This window comes from Oncorhynchus masou, chromosome 31, assembly GCF_036934945.1.
Source record: "Oncorhynchus masou masou isolate Uvic2021 chromosome 31, UVic_Omas_1.1, whole genome shotgun sequence".
Classification (NCBI taxonomy): Eukaryota; Metazoa; Chordata; class Actinopteri; order Salmoniformes; family Salmonidae; genus Oncorhynchus; species Oncorhynchus masou.
Window position 1 is genome coordinate 65721670 of NC_088242.1, and position 21916 is coordinate 65743585.

Genomic DNA, 21916 nt, shown 5'->3' on the forward strand with positions numbered 1-21916 from the left:
ATGTAAATGTAAAATGCTATGCAGAGGCTAAGAGGTTGTTAAAGGAACACTTTGGCAATGAAATCAAAGTCACCACTGCTTACATGGAAAAAGCTTGGAACTGGACAAACATCAAACCGGATGATGGAAAGGGACTGGGTGGCTATGCACTCTATCTTAGAGGTTGCTGTAACGCTATGCAAGACCTACAGAACATGGAAGAGCTTAATCTTCCCTCCAACATAAAGTTGATCATGTCAAACCTTCCCTACAAACTAAGGGAAAAATGGAGGTCTACAGCATGTGATATTTTAGAGAGAAGCCACCTGAGAGCCCAGATAAGTGACCTTGTGACGTTCATGGAAAAACATGCCAAAATACTGCAGGATCCTTTGTACGGAGATATCCAAGATCCCCTGACCAACAAAAGGTTTTTTTAAACCAAAACAGAAGCTGACTTTAAGCAGCAGTTCAAGTCCAAGAGTAGGGGAAGCAGCTTTGCCACTGCAGTAGCTGTAGTGGCAGATTGTGACCCTGAAAAACCTCTAAAAGAACAAACATTCAAAGTCAAGAAACCAGGCACCTACCCTTCTGATTCTCCCAGTATCTCATGTATATTTTGCGCTGGTGAGCATTTCCTGGTCGACTGCCAACAGGTGAAGGCACAGCCACACGAAGCCAAGGTTGAGTTTCTGAGATCAAAAGGCCTTTGTTTTGGCTGTTTGATGAGAGGACACTTAAGCAAAGAATGTAAAAGAAGGATGACCTGTCAGAAATGTCAAAGAAAGCACCCCACTATCCTGCACATTGAAGGAAGAGAGAGATTTAGATCTCTGAAAGCCGATACGAGGGGTGTAGCAGTAAAGCGGGAGGAGACTGTCAGCAGTGCTCTTGTTTCACTGGAAGCTGGTGAAGATACCGGGGCCGGTACAGATTGTGCACTTGCGATTGTGCCAGTTCAATTAAAGATGGCAAATGGAAGCAAGTCTACGTTAACCTATGCATTTCTCGATTCTGGTAGCTCAGCAACATTTTGTACGGAGAGACTCATGAGGCAGTTGCAAGCTAAAGGCAGTGAGACTGAAATTCTGCTACGCACAATGGGGCAGGAGAGTCCTACCAAGAGCTTTGAGATATCTGGATTAGAGATTGGCAATGTGGAAGGTGACACATTTCTTGCATTACCAAAGGTCTACACCCAAAATAAGATCCCAGTGACAAGAGAAAATATTCCCACTCAGAAAGATCTCAAAAGGTGGCCATACCTGAAAGAGGTCCAGTTGAAGGAAATTGACGCCGACGTCAAACTCCTGATTGGCGTAAATGCTCCAAAGGCAATGGAACCCTGGAAAATCATAAATAGTCAAGGCAACGGACTGTATGCAGTGAAAACCCTCTTTGGATGGGTGATGAACGGTCCTCTTAACAATTGTACCATGGCAGAAGAATCTGGGCATCCTACGGTGATGGCCAATCGTATCTCAATGGCCGACCTGGGGGTTCTTCTTGTAAATCAGTACAACCATGACTTCCCTGAGAGAGGGTATGAAGAGAAAAGTGAGATGTCAGCTGAGGATCGTAGGTTTATGGAGATTGTATCAAGCTCCATAACCCTCAAAGACCATCACTACTACTTACCGTTGCCCTTTCTCAAAAAAAGATGTAGTCCTGCCAAACAATCGTGACATGGCAAAGCAGCGGGCTCTAAATATTATCAGGAAGTTCAAGAAGGACAAAGGTTACGCTGCAGAGTACAAAGGCTTCATGGAAGAGATGATAACAAAAGGTTACGCCGAGAAGGTACCACAAGAACAGCAGCTCCTCAGAGAGAAAGGCAAGGTATGGTACATACCACACCATGGTGTTCACCATAAGCGCAAAGGAATGATACGAGTAGTGTTTGACTGTTCATCATCCTATAAAGGTACATCTCTTAACAGTGAACTCCTTCAAGGCCCTGACCTGGCAAACACGCTTATAGGAGTCTTGCTAAGATTTTGGCAAGAGCACATTGCCATGATGGCAGACATCGAAGGAATGTTCCATCAAGTACGTGTCCATGAAGATTACTTAGACTTCCTGCGATTCCTATGGTGGCCGGACGGTGATACTAACAAAAGATTGGAGGAGTACAGAATGAAGGTTCATCTTTTCGGTGCTATATCCTCTCCAAGTTGTGCAAACTTTGCACTGCGAAAGACTGCAGAAGACAACTGTGAGAGGTACAATGAAGAGGTGATTCAAACAGTCAAGTCCAACTTCTATGTTGATGACTGCCTCAAGTCAGTGGCCACAGAAGAACAAGCCATAGCCCTCACAAAAAAACTCAGGGTTGTGTGCTCTCAAGGTGGGTTCAAATTGACCAAGTGGGTCAGCAACAGCCGCACTGTGCTGGCTTCTATCCCTGATGAACACAAAGCCAAGCAGATAAAAGAACTGGACCTGGACAGAGAAAAGCTGCCTGTTGAAAGAGCACTTGGAATCTGATGGAACATTGAAAGTGATGCGTTTACCTTCAGAGTCACTGTCAAGAACAGACCCCTTACAAGAAGAGGTATTCTCTCAACTGTCAGCTCTATTTATGATCCATTAGGTTTCCTCGCCCCATTTGTATTAAAGGCAAAGCAAATTCTTCAAGTGGTCTGCAAGCTAAAGTGTGGATGGGACGAAGTCATCCCTGAAGAACACTCTATTTCATGGCAGAGATGGCTCTCAGAGCTGGACCAGCTCTCCAGATTCCAGATAGACAGGTGTATGATGCCTGAGAACTTTGGTCAAGTCAAGACGGCACAGCTGCATCACTTCGGTGATGCAAGTGAACAAGGTTATGGCACGGCAAGCTACCTTAGGTCCACAAACGGTATGGAAAAGGTTCACATTGCATTCATACTGGGGAAATCAAGGGTGACTCCACTCAAGCACATGACAATCCCCAGACTGGAACTTGCTGCAGCAACATTGGCAGTGCGAGTGGACAGGATGTTAAGGTTGGAGCTCCAGATTGAACTTGAGGAGTCAACTTTTTGGACTGACAGCCAGTCTGTGCTAAAATAAATCCGCAATGATACCAAAAGATTCCATACCTTTGTGGCTAATAGGGTTGCTATGATCTGCGACCTATCGAAAGCAAAACAGTGGAGGTATTTGAACTACAAACACAACCCAGTCGATGATGCCTCAAGAGGATTACATGTTGAAATGTTCCTGAACTCAAAGAGATGGCGCAATGGACCAGAATTCCTGGAGAAACCAAAAACTCAATGGCCGAAAGTCCCCGAGGAGCTTAGCTCCATCCCTCAGGATGATACAGAGGTGAGCAAAGACGTAATCGTAAACAGTACAAGTGTGGAAGAAAAGAGTCCAACCAGCAAACTGATTGAGTACTATTCAACATGGAACAGCTTGAAGAAAGCAGTTGCCTGGATGCTGAAACTGAAGAAACGTCTTCTACAGTTAAGCCAGAAAAGGAAAATTCTCTCTCAAACTGATCCAGATCAGAGTCTGACAAACTCACTGAAGGAACAAATTGACAAGTCCAAACTGACGTTTGGAAAAGAAAATATGTCTGTGGATGACCTAGATGAAGCAGAAAAGGTCATCATCCGATTTGAACAACGACAGCACTTTAAACAAGAAATTGCACTAGTTGTGAAAGGAAAACAATGTGCCAAGAGAAGTGGCTCAATCTGTAAGCTTGATCCAATTGTTGACAATGGCATTCTGAGAGTAGGAGGAAGGTTAAGCAAAGCTGCTATGCCTACGGAACTAAAGAATCCTATGATCCTGCCCAAAGACTCCTACATCTCTAGATTGATCTTACTCCACATCCATGAGCAGGTTGGCCACTCTGGGAGAGGTCACATGCTTTCTAGACTTCGCCAGCGATATTGGATACCCTGTGCCAACTCTTTAGCAAGGAAGATCCTTAAGAGCTGTGTCTTTTGCAGGCGGATGCAAGCTAGAGCTGGAGAACAGAAGATGGCCGACCTTCCACAAGATCGGGTGTCACCTGATTTGCCGCCTTTCACCCATGTGGGCATAGATTACTTCGGCCCCATAGAGGTGAAGCGAGGCCGCGTTCATGTGAAGCGGTATGGTGTGATCTTTACTTGCCTTGTGAGTCGAGCTGTCCATCTAGAAGTTGCTAGTTATCTGGATACTGATTCCTGCATCAATGCCCTGCGCAGGTTCATCTGTCAAAGGGGCCCAGTAACAAGTCTCAGAACAGACAATGGCACCAACTTTGTTGGAACACACAGATAGCTATGAGAAGCTATGAAAGAGCTGGATCACAACAAGTTTCAAAATGAATTACTGAAGGAAGGAGTGACATGGTCATTCAACCCTCCCTCTGGAGCCCACCATGGGGGGTATGGGAGAGGTTGATCCGACTGGTGAAAAAGATGCTCTATTCAGTCCTTAGAGAGCAAGTACTGGATGATGAGGCTTTGCAGACAGCCTTGTGTGAAGTTGAGATGATTATGAACGACAGACCAATCACTACTGTAACAAATGACCCTAATGATCTAGAACCCCTGACTCCGAACCATCTGCTTCATCTGAAAGCTAAGCCAGTCCTGCCACCAGGACTATTCCAGAGAAGCGACCTATACACACGAAAAAGATGGAAGCAAGTACAATATATCACTGACCTCTTCTGGAAGAGATGGATCAGGGAGTATCTTCCACTTATGCAGGAGCGGAACAAGTGGAACAAAACTAAGAGAAACTTCAGTCCTGGTGACCTCGTGGTCATCGTCGATGACACCGCCCCAAGGAACTCTTGGCTAATGGGGCATGTGGTGGAGGCTTTGCCAGGGGCCAAAGGTCTTGTCCGGAGCGTCATGGTTAAGACTAAGACCAATATCTTACAGAGACCTATCAATAAACTCTGTCTGCTCCTTGAGGCGACTGAGTGAACCACACACACACACACACACACACACACACAGTGCTCCATCTTAGAATCACGTGCACCTCTGATTCGTTGATGTCGTACTCTTACATTCTTTGATGTCATACATTTTTGGATGTCAAACTCTTGACATTTTTGGAAGTTGAACACCTTTACACTTCAACTCAGACTGAGATCTATGGACTATTTTCCTATATGGCACCTTGTATATTTGTATATAGCTATGAACTGTAATAGTGCTCTGGTATAGAATGTTTTGGGCATTGGCTCTATGTTTGAATATTAAGTAATTGTTGTGCATTCAGTGCAGTCAACAATTAGGGGCCGGTATGTTAGAGCCGATTTGGACATATTTGTATAAAAGACTGAACATATGGAGCTCCATGTATATTTGTGTAAATATGTTAAATATTAATGTAAATGATGAAATATTAGGTACGTACCTTTATGACTTATATTTACCTGATTGAGATATATTCATTTGTTGTTAGTGTTGTTAGTGTAACTCAGTTTTTGCCCCCCCCCCTCTTGCCTATTCATTGTATTGTGGTAAGTGTGTTAGGATAAAGGCAGGAAGTTGGGCCTTCGTGAGGGGGAGTCCTTGCTAGATGCGGGAGCGGTATAGTTTTTTGACCATACAGACATACAGACAGGTCATAATATGTATTTTCCATATCAAGTATTCTCTGCTTTAAGTTGATTGGAGAATCATTTATTTGTTAGATATAAGAAGAATAAACATTTTTGTTGCACCATATCCCTGGATGTCATGGAATGTTTGGCCGTTTGGAAACCTTGAGTGTGGACTGTATGCGTACCAAACAACCCCGCCTCAGGCTTGGGCAGTGGCTATGGTAAAGATGAAAGGAAGCCACTACATGTGGTATCAGGTTGATTGAAGAGGTCTACACCATGTAAATTGTAGTAATTTAGATTAAGAATGCATTGAGATACTGATCTGTATTATAATCATGATTAAAAAAGTTAATAGTAGAATTATGGGATAATTATACTGAATGTTGTTATGAACTTGAGTGAAGACCCAAAAGCGGTTTTAACAGAAAACAGAGTTCTTTAATGAAAAACAGGAATGGCATAAATCCTCTTCCAACGTTGTCAGCGGAACAAAAAGAACGTTAGTATAGTGCAGGATGCACCTGCCAGGCAGACTCCGACAGGACAGGACAAGGTGGAAGCAAACGAGACGACAGCTTGCTTCTGGCATCAAAAACACAAACAAGAATCAGACACTGAAAGTAGCAGGAACAGAGAGAGAAATAGAGACCTAATCAGAGGGGGAAGAGAGAACAGGTGGGGAAAGGGTGAATGAGCTAGTTAGGGGAGATGTAGAACAGCTGAAGAATGAGAGACAGAGAAGGTAACCTAAAAAGACCAGCAGAGAGAGACAGAGTGAAGAGAAAGGACAGGAACAGACATAACAAGACATGACAGTACCCCCCACTCACCGAGCGCCTCCTGGCGCACTCGAGGAGGAAACCTGGCGGCAACGGAGGAAATCATCGATCAGCGAACGGTCCAGCACGTCCCGAGAGGGAACCCAACTCCTCTCCTCAGGACCGTACCCCTCCCAATCCACTAGGTACTGATGACCACGGCCCCGAGGGCGCATGTCCAAAATCTTACGAACCCTGTAGATGGGTGCGCCCTCGACAAGGATGGGGGGAGGGACGAGCGGGGGCGCGAAGAACGGGCTTAACACAGGAGACATGGAAGACCGGGTGAACGCGACGAAGATAGCGCGGAGAATAAGTCGCACTGCGACAGGATTAATGACCTGAGAAATACGGAACGGACCAATGAACCGCGGGGCCAACTTGCGAGAAGCTGTCTTAAGGGGAAGGTTCTGAGTGGAGAGCCATACTCTCTGACCGCAACAATATCTAGGACTCTTGGTCCTACGCTTATTAGCGGCCCTCACAGTCTGCGCCCTATTACGGCAAAGTGCCGACCTGACCCCCTTCCAGGTGCGCTCGCAACGCTGGACAAAAGCCTGAGCGGAGGGGACGCAGGACTCGGCGAGCTGAGATGAGAACAGCGGAGGCTGGTACCCGAGGCTACTCTGAAAAGGGGATAGCCCGGTAGCAGACGAGGGAAGCGAGTTGTAGGCGTACTCTGCCCAGGGGAGCTGTTCTGACCAAGACGCAGGGTTACGAAAAGAAAGACTGCGTAAAATGCGACCAACAGTCTGATTGGCCCGTTCGGCTTGACCGTTAGACTGGGGATGAAAGCCGGACGAGAGACTGACGGAAGCCCCAATCAAACGGCAAAACTCCCTCCAAAATTGAGACGTGAACTGCGGGCCTCTGTCGGAAACGACGTCAGACGGAAGGCCATGAATTCGGAAAACATTCTCGATAATGATCTGAGCCGTCTCCTTAGCAGAAGGGAGCTTATCGAGAGGAATGAAATGAGCCGCCTTAGAGAATCTATCGACAACCGTAAGAATAACTGTCTTCCCCGCTGATGAAGGCAGTCCGGTGATAAAATCTAAAGCGATGTGAGACCACGGTCGAGAGGGAATGGGAAGCGGTCTGAGACGGCCGGCAGGAGGAGAGTTCCCAGATTTAGTCTGCGCGCAGACCGAACAAGCGGCGACAAATCGACGCGTCACGTTCCCGAGTGGGCCACCAGAAACGCTGGCGAATGGAAGCGAGCGTACCCGAACGCCGGGGTGGCCGGCTAACTTGGCAGAGTGGGCCCACTGAAGAACGGCCGGACGAGTAGGAACGGGAACGAACAGAAGGTTCCTAGGACAAGCTCGCGGCGACGGAGTGTGAGCGAGTGCTTGCTTTACCTGCCTCTCAATTCCCCAGACAGTCAACCCGACAACACGCCCCTCAGGGAGAATCCCATCGGGGTCGGTGGAGACCTCAGAAGAACTGAAGAGACGAGATAAAGCATCAGGTTTGGTGTTTTTGAGCCCGGACGATAAGAAATAACAAACTCGAAACGAGCGAAAAACAGAGCCCAACGAGCCTGACGCGCATTAAGTCGTTTGGCTGAACGGATGTACTCAAGGTTCCTATGGTCAGTCCAAACGACAAAAGGAACGGTCGCCCCTCCAACCACTGTCGCCATTCGCCTAGGGCTAAGCGGATGGCGAGCAGTTCGCGATTACCAACGTCATAGTTACGTTCTGACGGCGATAAGCGATGACAGAAAAACGCGCAAGGATGGACCTTGCCGTCAGAGAGAGAGCGCTGAGAAAGAATGGCTCCCACGCCCACCTCTGACGCGTCAACCTCAACAACAAACTGTCTAGAGATGTCAGGTGTAACAAGAATAGGTGCGGATGTAAAACGATTCTTAAGAAGATCAAAAGCTCCCTGGGCGGAAACGGACCACTTAAAGCACGTCTTAACAGAAGTAAGGGCTGTGAGAGGAGCTGCCACCTGACCGAAATTACGGATGAAACGACGATAGAAATTAGCGAAGCCCAGAAAGCGCTGCAGCTCGACGCGTGACTTAGGAACGGGCCAATCAATGACAGCCTGGACCTTAGCGGGATCCATCTTAATGCCCTCAGCGGAAATAACGGAACCGAGAAAAGGGACAGAGGCGGCATGAAAAGTGCACTTCTCAGCCTTCACATAAAGACAGTTCTCCAAAAGGCGCTGGAGGACGCGTCGCACGTGCTGAACATGAATCGAGAGAGACGGTGAAAAAATCAGGATATCGTCCATGTAAACGAAAACAAAAATGTTCAGCATGTCTCTCAGGACGTCGTTAACTAGTGCCTGAAAGACAGCTGGAGCGTTAACGAGGCCGAAAGGAAGAACTCGGTATTCAAAGTGCCCTAACGGAGTGTTAAACGCCGTCTTCCACTCGTCCCCCTCCCTGATGCGCACGAGATGGTAGGCGTTACGAAGGTCCAATTTGGTGAAAAACCTGGCTCCCTGCAGGATCTCGAAGGCTGAAGACATAAGAGGAAGCGGATAACGATTCTTAACTGTTATGTCATTCAGCCCTCGATAATCCACGCATGGGCGCAGGGACCCGTCCTTCTTCTGAACAAAAAAACCCCGCTCCGGCGGGAGAGGAGGAGGAGACTATGGTACCGGCGTCGAGCGAAACCGACAAATAATCCTCGAGAGCCTTACGTTCGGGAGCCGATAGAGAGTATAATCTACCCCGGGGGAGTAGTTCCCGGAAGGAGATCAATACTACAGTCATACGACCGGTGTGGAGGGAGAGAAGTGGCCTTGGAACGACTGAACACCGTGCGCAGATCGTGATACTCCTCCGGCACCCCTGTCAAATCGCCAGGCTCCTCCTGTGAAGAAGAGACAGAGGAAACAGGAGGGATAGCAGACATTAAACAGGTTACATGACAAGAAACATTCCAGGATAGGATAGTATTACTAGACCAATTAATAGAAGGGTTATGGCGCACTAGCCAGGGATGACCCAAAACAACAGGTGTAAAAGGTGAACGAAAAATTAAAAAAGAAATGGTTTCGCTATGATTACCAGAGACAGTGAGGGTTAAAGGCAGCGTCTCACGCTGAATCTTGGGGAGAGAACTACCATCTAAAGCGAACAAGGCCGTGGGCTCCCCTAACTGTCTGAGAGGAATGTCATGTTCCCGAGCCCAGGTCTCGTCCATAAAACAGCCCTCCGCCCCAGAGTCTATCAAGGCACTGCAGGAAGCAGATGAACCGGGCCAGCGGAGATGGACAGGAAAGGTAGTGCGTGATCCAGAAGGAGAGGCCTGAGTAGTTGCTCTCACCAGTAGCCCTCCTCTTACTGATGAGCTCTGGCTTTTACTGGACATGAGGTGACAAAATGACCAGCGGAGCCGCAGTAGAGACAGAGGCGATTGGTGATTCTCCGTTCCCTCTCCTTGGCCGAGATGCGGATACCCCCAGCTGCATAGGCTCAGCATCCGAGCCGGCGGAGGAGGGTGGCAGTGATGCGGCAGGTGGCAGTGATGTGGAGAGGGGAGCAACGGAGAACGCGAGCTCCTTTCCACGAGCTCGGCGACGAAGATCAAACCGTCGCTCTATGCGAATAGCGAGAGCTATTAAGGAGTCCAGACTGGAAGGAACCTCCCGGGAGAGGATCTCATCCTTAACCTCGACGAGGAGACCCTCCAGAAAACGAGCGAGCAAAGCCGGCTCGTTCCAGTCACTAGAGGCAGCGAGAGTGCGAAACTCAATAGAATAATCCGTTATGGATCGATTCCCCTGACATAGGGAAGACAGGGCCCTGGAAGCCTCCTCGCCAAAAACAGAACGGTCAAAAACCCGTATCATCTCCTCCTTAAAGTCCTGATACTGGTTAATACACTCAGCCCTCGCCTCCCAGACTGCCGTGCCCCACTCACGCGCCCGTCCGGTAAGGAGAGAAATGACGTAGGCGATGCGGGCTGCGCTCCTGGAGTAAGTGTTGGGCTGGAGAGAGAACACCACATCACACTGAGTGAGGAATGAGCGGCACTCAGTGGGCTCCCCAGAGTAACACGGCGGGTTGTTGATCCTGGGCTCCGGAGACTCGGAAACCCTGGAAGTGGGCGGTGGATCGAGGTGGAGTTGGTGAACCTGTCTTGTGAGGTCGGAGACTTGGACGGCCAGGGTCTCAACGGCATGTTGAGCAGCAGACAATTCCTCCTCGTGTCTGCCTAGCATCGCTCCCTGGATCTCGACGGCGGAGTGAAAAGGGTCCGGAGCCGCTGGGTCCATTCTTGGTCTGATTCTTCTGTTATGAACTTGAGTGAAGACCCAAAAGCGGTTTTAACAGAAAACAGAGTTCTTTAATGAAAAACAGGAATGGCATAAATCCTCTTCCAACGTTGTCAGCGGAACAAAAAGAACGTTAGTATAGTGCAGGATGCACCTGCCAGGCAGACTCCGACAGGACAGGACAAGGTGGAAGCAAACGAGACGACAGCTTGCTTCTGGCATCAAAAACACAAACAAGAATCAGACACTGAAAGTAGCAGGAACAGAGAGAGAAATAGAGACCTAATCAGAGGGGGAAGAGAGAACAGGTGGGGAAAGGGTGAATGAGCTAGTTAGGGGAGATGTAGAACAGCTGAAGAATGAGAGACAGAGAAGGTAACCTAAAAAGACCAGCAGAGAGAGACAGAGTGAAGAGAAAGGACAGGAACAGACATAACAAGACATGACAGAATGTAAGTAAATCTGCTAATATTGGTGTGTGTTAAATTGAGGTTTTTACTTTGAGTGATAAGACAAATTTGAATCACTGAGGAATGTTATTCTAAATATTGGTTGGATAAATAGTTGGGTTGTTACTTATGATTCGGAATATGAATGATTTTACTGCCCTATGCTCTATTCCTGAGTATATTTCTGAGCATGAGGACTTAGAGGGATGTCTGTCCTATATGTTGTGAGGAGGCCTGTGTTTAGGCACTGGTTCTCATGTAACTTAAATAAAGAGCATAAATATGTTATGTTTTTATTTTCCTCAAATGGATTATACTGTGTTATTAAACATGTGCAAGTTTGTCTTGTAGAGTAAAGGTTGTAATAAGCTAAGGTATTTGACATTGAGGGGATTTGAATTTTTATATTGAGTATGTAATTAATATTCTGATTCTTTAGAAGGGGCGATGTCCCTTGGGAGGGGAATGTTGGGGAATAATCAGAATTAGTTGGTAACATAGACAAGATGTTTTATATTCGTCATATGTTTGTAAGTTACTTCTCATCAGAATATTATTTTTGTATAATACTGTGGCGGGATTGCAGTATCTGTTCTATGTCAAGACTAAGTTGCTTGGGCCGGAGAGAGGGGAGAGGTCAAGCGTGTATCTCTTGGCTCCACAATGTCTGTGTGCCAGTCAGTGTATCTCTGTGATCTTGTCAAGATAGGATGGATTTGATATATGACTGTTGATATGGAGGATTGGTTTATGGTTCTGAGTTTGAGAAAGGAGACAAAGCTGAACAATGAATTATGCCGATGCTGTCTTATCCTGTGTGTCTTAGCTATAAAAGTTCTCAGTTGAAATGTGTAAGGGACTCTCAGAGAATTCATTGATAGACACTGAATTGATCTGAGAGTCACAGGGTTGTGATAGAGCTCATATAATTAAAGATGGACTTTGATAACTAACTCTGACTTGTGTGTGGTTTGCTCTCATGATTTGGTAAATAGAGGAAATTTCCACAACAGACCACTACTAAGGCAGGCTAGTCTACCCGTCTTCACACATGCATTCCCACTGTCTGGGCCGATGATTTAAATCTATCTGTTCTTTAGTCTCAGGCATGCAGTCTGAAAGAGATAATAAATGAGCATTCCAAACGTATAGCCTTATTGTTTATTGTTAAGGACCTGTCCTTGCTCTACAATCGGTGTGGACTTAGGTGTGCTGACGAGAGGGGAATGTTGCAGCCATCTACGGATCTAAGCCATTGGTTCACAAATGCATATTCCCGGCCTTCTTGTTTATATTCCTCCAGCCAATTGTCCTTGGTGCTCAGGCACTGTACACTTAGGCAAACATGGGGTGTTCTACAGCCAGCTAAATAGACATCTTTCGAATTCCACTATTTACCACTATTCAGATCTTTTGTTTTGGTCCAATAATACCTGTCCTTGAGGTTGAGTTCTACAGACTAGGGGAATAGTTTTTCTGCTTGAAAACATTTTATTCTTCACAAAGAAAGGTTGAATGTGCATTTAAACTATTAATTGTCCAGATCCTGCTAACAACATGGCTCTCTTCCTTTGTCACTGTGTCTCTGTGTCTGTAGGCTCTGTGAAGTATGTGTGAATCGAGTCTGGTGTTTCCTCTTGTCTCTGTGTGTCTCTGTATTTCTCTGTGTGTCACGGCCCACATAGTTCCTCACTGTTGACTCTCTAATGAGAAATGCCCAGGTCAGGGTGAGGAAACAAAGATATTTAGTAGTGTGTGTGAGTGTGTGTGTGTGTACTGGGGACATAGAGAGTAGGGGGTTAGTTAGAGTCTGTGTATTGTACCCTAAGCCACCCAGAACCGTTTCCCATGATGCTTTCCGGAGCTGGGGCGCAGGAGCCGTGGGCATTGAGCTGGTATTTCCTCTCTGGGTGATCAAAGGCCATCTTCACCCTCCATCTAATTTCCTCCTCCTCTCCCTCACTCCTTTCCTCCCTGCCTCCCCTCTCCTTTCCTTCCTACCCTTCCTCCCAAACAAGGCCCTTAATGTAGCCCCCTTCCTCTAATCCCTCTCTTCTGTCCCTCACTGTCCTCTCTACATTTCTACTCCCCCTCTCTCCTCTCCTTCTCTCTGTGTTCTAGTGAGGGTTATGGTAAGTCAGGCGTGAACACTAAGCCTGCAGCGACAGCCCTCATTATCCCAGAGCCCAGGAGACCTCCGGTGCCACCGCCTGGCCATTACCCCCTGCCCGCTTCAAATCTTACACCCTGCTCTCTTCAACTCTTAACCCCTATATGCTTCACCACTATTTGTCACCTTTGACCGCTTAAGTCCTAGCTACTCACTTCATCAGTTACTTCATGCCACCCTTCGTCAGTTACTTCATGCCACTCTAACTGTTGGACAAAACTATTTCCCCTTGCCCCCACTGTACTTTCTAATGTCTTTATCAGTTAGCCTACTTCATGGTGTTGAAACAGCCTTACACCCCTTCACATGCTGCTACCCTTACCTCCTGGACCCTGCAGGGACTTTAGCTATACTGTTATCCACTTCCTCCTTTACCAGATCAAGACCCCCTCCTCCCCATCGTCACCTCAAATCAAATCACATTTTATTTGTCACACGCTTCATAGACAACAGGTGTAGACTAACAGTGAAATGCTTGCTAGAAATAATAGAAAAATAATAACACAAGGACTAAACACAGAATTAGTAATAACTTGACTATGTACACAGAGTACCAGTACCGAGTCAATGTGCAGAGGTACGAAGTAATTGAGGTAGATATGTGCATATTGGTAGAGATAAAGTGACTAGGCAACAGGATAGATAATAAACAGTAGCAGCAGCATATGTGATAAGTAAAAAGAGTTCATGCAAAAAGGGTCAATGTAGATATGTAGCAATATAGCTAATGGTTAACTATTTAATGAACTATTTAGCAGTTTTATGTTTTGAGGGCAGAAGCTGTTCAGGGTCCTGTTGATTCCAGACTTACTGCATCGGTACCGCTTGCCTTGCGGTAGCAGAGAAAACAGTCTATTACTTGGGTGGCTGGAGTCTTTGACAATGTTTAGGGCCTTCCTTTGACACTGCCTGGTATAGAGGTCCTGGATGGCATGGCGCTCGGCCCCAGTGATATACTGGGTCGTACCAACTATCCTCTGTAGAGCCTTGCAGTCGGATGCCAAGCATTTGCAAAACCAAGCGGTGATGCAGCCAGTCAAGATGCTCTCAATTGTGCAGCTGTAAATCTTTTTGAAGGTCTGAGGGCCCTTGCCGATTCTTTTCAGCCTCCTGAGGAGGAAGAGGTGCCTTTTCCACCACTGTGTTGGTGTGTGTGGACTATGATAAGTCCTTAGTAATGTGGACACCCAGGAACTTGAAGCTCTGACCTGCTCCAAGCCAGCCCTGTCGATATGATTGTGGGTGTGCGCTATCCTCCATTTCCTGTCGACCACGATACGCTCCTTTGTCTTGCTGACATTGAGGAAAAAGTTGTGTACACTGTTCTCATTGTCATTGGTTATCACGCCAACCACGGCAGCAAACCTAATGATGGTATTGGGGTCGTTCGCCGCCACACAGTTGTGGGTGAACAGGGAATGTTTACCTGTTTAAATGTCTTACTCACATCGTCTACGGAGAGTGAGATCACACAGTCGTACGGAACAGCTGGTGCTCTTATAAATGGTTCAGTGTTGCTTGCCTCGAAGCGAACATAGAAGGAATTAAGCTTGTCTGTTTTACCTCAACACTCTCTTCCCCTTTTCTTAATGTCACAAACCTTGTTCTCTTACTTATAATAGTTATGTAACTCAAACACTATGCAGTCCAGTCACTTTCTCAATTAAATCTTGCAGTTTCCAATTATTTCAAACTTAGAATATATATATTTTAGCTGTTTTAAGTTGGCCCAAGGTTATACTCAACGCTGCTCTTTGACATGGCTGAGGTTTTTTATCTAATGGATATACAAATATAGCTCAGAGCAGGCTTCTGAAATATGCAGGAGTGGGCACATTGAATGGAGGCAGGGAATGAGTGTCCCACTTTTGCCCATAAAAAAACCACCTACAGCAGAAAGTTGGTGGGCCACTAAAGCAAGCCGAGGGGCTGAGGGCTGAGACAGGATCAGCCAAGCCAAGCTGTCGTCAGTAAAACAGGCAATGCCTGCTGGTAAGACTGGTGACGGGGCTTCTCTTCCCCCTGCCCTTGACAGTCTCTCGCTCCCTCGCTCTCTTTCTTTCTCTCACTCTCTTGCACAGTTTCTATCTTTATCTCTTTCTCTCTCCACCTCTATAGTTCCCTCTCTGTTTGCCTCTCTCTATCTACCTATTCCGCCCCTTCCTCTCTCTTTGTATACATTTACATTTGACTTACAGGTTATACCCACAGGTCTTACACTGGTTGAATAAATGTTGTTTCCACATAATTGAAAAGAAATTACGTGGAATAGAATTTGAATTGACGTCTGTGCCCAGTGGGTACGAAAATGGAATGAATAATTGCTGTAATCCCAAACTGATGAAATCTTGTCCTTGATAAGCAGGATTAATGACTTAACGGGAACATCCTTGATGAGGTGGCAGTCAATTCCCTGGAAGGTGGAAGGTGATGGAGGGGTGGGACAGAGGGAGAAGGGAATAGTGCAATGGGGGACAGAAGGAGGGAGAAATGAAGGGAAGGAGTGAAATAAAGGTTGGACACAACACCCACTGGATATAACTATAAAGTAAAGGATGTGTCAAGGACAGGTGTGTCTTAGGCTGCCTCAAGGGGAGGAGAAACATGACTTTGAAGAATGACACACACACACACACCACCCTTTTCCTCTCCTTCTCCTTTAATTGGTAATGCCTATCTGGTGTTTCTCTGCATATGCAGCTGGCAAGATGTCTGCCATACTAACTACCCATGTCAGAGGGGAGAGATACAATTATTAGTTGATTAATTAATCAATTAATGCATTTAAAGTCCTTAGTAATGTGGACACCAAGGAACTTGAAGCTCTGACCTGCTCCAAGCCAGCCCTGTCGATATGATTGTGGGTGTGCGCTATCCTCCATTTCCTGTCGACCACGATACGCTCCTTCTCCTTTAATTGGTAATGCCTATCTGGTGTTTCTCTGCATATGCAGCTGGCAAGATGTCTGCCATACTAACTACCCATGTCAGAGGGGAGAGATACAATTATTAGTTGATTAATGAATCAATTAATGCATTTAAAGAAGCATGAAGGAGACTTTGGGGGTGATGTGAAACAACAGTTGGGTGTGCATATTTGCATAAGTGTGTGTGTCTGTGAGGGGAGGGTGTGTGTGTGTCTGTGTGTGTGTCTGTGTGTGTCTGTGTGTTTACCCTTGCGTGAATGTGTGTGCATACGGCACGTGCATGTGTGTGGTCCATGGAGCTGGATATTTGCCACCAGAGTGGATGTGCTAATGAGCTAGCAGACAGATTCTTGCTGAAATCATCAGGGGCATGTCCGCTGAAGTGTCCTCTGCTCTGTCAGACACACAAACACACACAGCGCTGTCCTTCACATCACTCCTCACGTACTGTACACAAGGGTGTTTTTTAGGTCTGTGACGACTATTGAGGGAGGTACGCACACACATCCTCCTATCAGCCAGTCCTTTAAGAACCTTGGCATTTTCCAGCTGCTGTGACAGCAGTCCAACATGACAAGGGCATGTCATCCTGAAAGCTCTGTGACTTTTATTATTACTCTCCTAATGTTTGATGGATTTAATGTTTTAATTTTTTATTTTTTTATTTAACTAGGGAAGTCAGTTAAGAACAAATTCTTATTTTCAATGACGGCCTGTTCAGGGGCAGAATGACAGATTTGTACCTTGTCAGCTCGGGGGTTTGAACTTGCAACCTTCCAGTTACTCGTCCAACGCTCTAACCACTAGGCTACCCTGCCGCCCGCCCCTCATGCATTAAGGATGACCTCACAGTGGAGCACTAGACAACTGGCAAAGTTAAATCAACATCCCAGACTGCCTTGGGGTCAGGGCCGTCCACAGACCTTTCAGGGGGTAGGTGCTCAAATTGGGAAAAAGGGGCACCCATCGGGATTTTTTTTTTGCATATTTATTTCTGCAATAACACACTCACTCATCACAAATTGTAAGCAAGCTAGTTAAAGTTCCTCTTTAAGACATGATTGACATTGGGTACAGAGGGTGGGTTGATAATTGATGTAAATCTGCTAGTTAGAAAGCTCGATTCATTTTTTAGTGATTGGATATAATAACTTCATAATATATAAGCAATAAGGTATGAGACCCCGGTGATTATTGTGTGATAACTCCCAACTAAGGGCTGTTCTTAGGCCCGAGACGATCATTCCTGGGTTCGAGGACCTTATTGCTTTAACATACGGTTGACAATATATTTAAAAAAATGTTAACTATATTGTTTTTATTATAAATGTTATTTTAATGAGTAAATTAATTTAATTTAATCCTTCCACCAGTCGACAGTCTGGGCAAAAGCCCGTTGTTAGTTCTGAGGTTCTGAAGTTGCTAACCAAACATGCTGGTCGTTAATTCTATTCTCATGTTTGATCCAGTTGTTCATTCTATGTTTTTCTGGTGCTATGCTAAACAAATAATTGGAATGTAGCTAGTTAGCAAAGGTTCAATGATGAGGAAAAAAAAACAGAAAATAAATAACAATGAAGAACAAATAAAAAATATAGAAAAAAACAGAAAAAAGGTTCAATGATGACAAGAGACAAGAACTTCAATAAATAATTATATAATAAATAATGTACAGTGCCTTCAGAAAGTATTCATACCCCTTAACTTATTACACATTTTGTTGTGTTACATACAGCCCGAATTAAAAATGGATTAAATATTTGTTTTATTTTATTTTTATTTCACCTTTATTTAATCAGGTTGGCCAGTTGAGAACAAGTTCTCATTTACAACTGCGGCCTGGCCAAGATAAAGCAAAGCAGTGCGACAAAAACAACAACACAGAGTTACACATCAACAAACGTACAGTCAATAACACAATAGAAAAATCTATGTACTGTGTGTGCAAATGTAGAAGAGTAGGGATGTAAAGGCAAAAAAATAGGCCATAGAGTCAAAATTATTACAAATTAGCATTAACACTGGAGTGACAGATGTGCAGATGATGATATGCAAGTAGAGATACTGAGGTGCAAAAGAGCAAGAGGATAAACAACAACATGGGGATGTGGTAGTTGGGTATGCTATTTACAGATTGGCTGTGTACAGGTACAGTGCTTTGACAGCTGATGCTTAAAGTTAGAGAGGGAGACTACAGCTTCAGAGATTTTTGCAATTCGATCCACTCATTGGCAGCAGAGAACTGGAAGGAATGGCGGCCAAAGGAAGTGTTGGCTTTGGGGATGACCAGTGAAACATACCTGCTGGAGAACATGTTACTGGTGTGTGTTGCTATGATGATCAATGAGCTGAGATAAGGCGGGGCTTTACCTAGCAAATACTTTTTTTATTTGATCAAATCAAATTTATTTATATAGCCCTTCGTACATCAGCTGATATCTCAAAGTGCTGTACAGAAACCCAGCCTAAAACCCCAAACAGCAAGCAATGCAGGTGTAGAAGCACGGTGGTTAGGAAAAACTCCCTAGAAAGGCCAAAACCTAGGAAGAAACCTAGAGAGGAACCAGGCTATGTGGGGTGGCCAGTCCTCTTCTGGCTGTGCCGGGTAGAGATTATAACAGAACATGGCCAAGATGTTCAAATGTTCATAAATGACCAGCATGGTCGAATAATAATAAGGCAGAACAGTTGAAACTGGAGCAGCAGCACGGCCAGGTGGACTGGGGACAGCAAGGAGTCATCATGTCAGGTAGTCCTGGGGCATGGTCCTAGGACTCAGGTCCTCCGAGAGAGAGAAAGAAAGAGAATTAGAGAGAGCATATGTGGGGTGGCCAGTCCTCTTCCGGCTGTGCCGGGTAGAGATTATAACAGAACATGGCCAAGATGTTCAAATGTTCATAAATGACCAGCATGGTCGAATAATAATAAGGTAGAACAGTTGAAACTGGAGCAGCAGCACGGCCAGGTGGACTGGGGACAGCAAGGAGTCCTCATGTCAGATAGTCCTGGGGCATGGTCCTAGGGCTCAGGCCCTCCGAGAGAGAGAAGGAGAGAATTAGAGAATGCACACTTAGATTCACACAGGACACCGAATTGGACAGGAGAAGTACTCCAGATATAACAAACTGACCCCAGCCCCCCGACACATAAACTACTGCAGCATAAATACTGGAGGCTGAGACAGGAGGGTTCAGGAGACACTGTGGCCCCACCCGAGGACACCCCCGGACAGGGCCAAACAGGAAGGATATAACCCCACCCACTTTGCCAAAGCACAGCCCCCACACCACTAGAGGGATATCTTCAACCACCAACTTACCATCCTGAGACAAAGCTGAGTATAGCCCACAAAGATCTCCGCCATGGCACAACCCAAGGGGGGTGTCAACCCAGACAGGATGACCACATCAGTGAATCAACCCACTCTGGTGACGCACCCCTTCCAGGGACGGCATGAGAGAGCCCCAGTAAGCCAGTGACTCAGCCCCTGTAATAGGGTTAGAGGCAGAGAATCCCAGTGGAAAGAGGGGAACCGGCCAGGCAGAGACAGCAAGGGTGGTTCGTTGCTCCAGAGCCTTTCCGTTCACCTTCCCACTCCTGGGCCAGACTACACTCAATCATATGACCCACTGAAGAGATGAGTCTTCAGTAAAGACTTAAAGGTTGAGACCGAGTTTGCGTCTCTGACATGGGTAGGCAGACCATTCCATAAAAATGGAGCTCTATAGGAGAAAGCCCTGCCTCCAGCTGTTTGCTTAGAAATTCTAGGGACAATTAGGAGGCCTGCGTCTTGTGACCGTAGCGTACGTGTAGGTATGTACGGCAGGACCAAATCAGAGAGATAGGTAGGAGCAAGCCCATGTACTGCTTTGTAGGTTAGCAGTAAAACCTTGAAATCAGCCCTTGCTTTGACAGGAAGCCAGTGCAGGGAGGCTAGCACTGGAGTAATATGATCAAATTTTTTGGTTCTAGTCAGGATTCTAGCAGCCGTATTTAGCACTAACTGAAGTTTATTTAGTGCTTTATCCGGGTAGCCGGAAAGTAGAGCATTGCAGTAGTCTAACCTAGAAGTGACAAAAGCATGGATTAATTTTTCTGCATCATTTTTGGACAGAAAGTTTCTGATTTTTGCAAAGTTACGTAGATGGAAAAAAGCTGTCCTTGAAATCGTCTTGATATGTTCTTCAAAAGAGAGATCAGGGTCCAGAGTAACGCCGAGGTCCTTCACAGTTTTATTTGAGACGACTGTACAACCATTAAGATTAATTGTCAGATTCAACAGAAGATCTCTTTGTTTCTTGGGACCTAGAACAAGCATCGCTGTTTTGTCTGAGTTTAAAAGTAGAACGTTTGCAGTCATCCACTTCCTTATGTCTGAAACACATGCTTCTAGCAAGGGAAATTTTGGGGCTTCACCATGTTTCATTGAAATGTACAGCTGTGTGTCATCCGCATAGCAGTGAAAGTTAACATTATGTTTTCGAATAACATCCCCAAGAGGTAAAATATATAGTGAAAACAATAGTGGTCCTAAAACGGAACCTCGAGGAACACCGAAATTTACAGTTGATTTGTCAGAGGACAAACCATTCACAGAGACAAACTGATATCTTTCCGACAGATAAGATCTAAACCAGGCCAGAACTTGTCCGTGTAGACCAATTTTAGTTTCCAATCTCTCCAAAAGAATGTGGTGATCGATGGTATCAAAAGCAGCACTAAGGTCTAGGAGCACGAGGACAGATGCAGAGCCTCGGTCCGATGCCATTAAAATGTAATTTACCACCTTCACAAGTGCCGTCTCAGTGCTATGATGGGGTCTAAAACCAGACTGAAGCATTTCGTATACATTGTTTGTCTTCAGGAAGGCAGTGAGTTGCTGCGCAACAGCCTTTTCTAAGATTTTTGAGAGGAATGGAAGATTCGATATAGGCCGATAGTTTTTTATATTTTCTGGGTCAAGGTTTGGCTTTTTCAAGAGAGGCTTTATTACTGCCACTTTTAGTGAGTTTGGTACACATCCGGTGGATAGAGAGCCGTTTATTATGTTCAACATAGGAGGACCAAGCACAGGAAGCAGCTCTTTCAGTAGTTTAGTTGGAATAGGGTCCAGAATGCAGCTTGAAGGTTTAGAGGCCATGATTATTTTCATCATTGTGTCAAGAGATATAGTACTAAAACACTTGAGCGTCTCTCTTGAACCTAGGTCCAGGCAGAGTTGTGCAGACTCAGGACAACTGAGCTTTGAAGGAATACGCAGATTTAAAGAGGAGTCTGTAATTTGCTTTCTAATAATCATAATTTTTTCCTCAAAGAAGTTCATGAATTTATCACTGCTAAAGTGAAAGTCATCCTCTCTTGGGGAATGCTGCTTTTTAGTTAGCTTTGCGACAGTATCAAAAAGGAATTTCGGATTGTTCTTATTTTCCTCAATTAAGTTAGAAAAATAGGATGATCGAGCAGCAGTAAGGGCTCTTCGGTACTGCACGGTACTGTCTTTCCAAGCTAGACGGAAGACTTCCAGTTTGGTGTGGCGCCATTTCCGTTCCAATTTTCTGGAAGCTTGCTTCAGAGCTCGGGTATTTTCTGTGTACCAGGGAGCTAGTTTCTTATGAGAAATGTTTTTTAGTTTTTAGGGGTGCAACTGCATTTAGGGTATTGCGCAAGGTTAAATTGAGTTCCTCAGTTAGGTGGTTAACTGATTTTTGTCCTCTGGTGTCATTGGGTAGACAGAGGGAATCTGGAAGGACATCAAGGAATCTTTGTGTTGTCTG

The 21916-nt window shown here is 45.6% G+C and overlaps 1 pseudogene; it reads left to right on the forward strand.

The window, feature by feature from the left end:
• Window positions 1-1333: 1333 nt before the first annotated feature.
• On the forward strand, window positions 1334-4898 carry LOC135524985 (uncharacterized; annotated as a pseudogene).
• Window positions 4899-21916: the final 17018 nt, after the last annotated feature.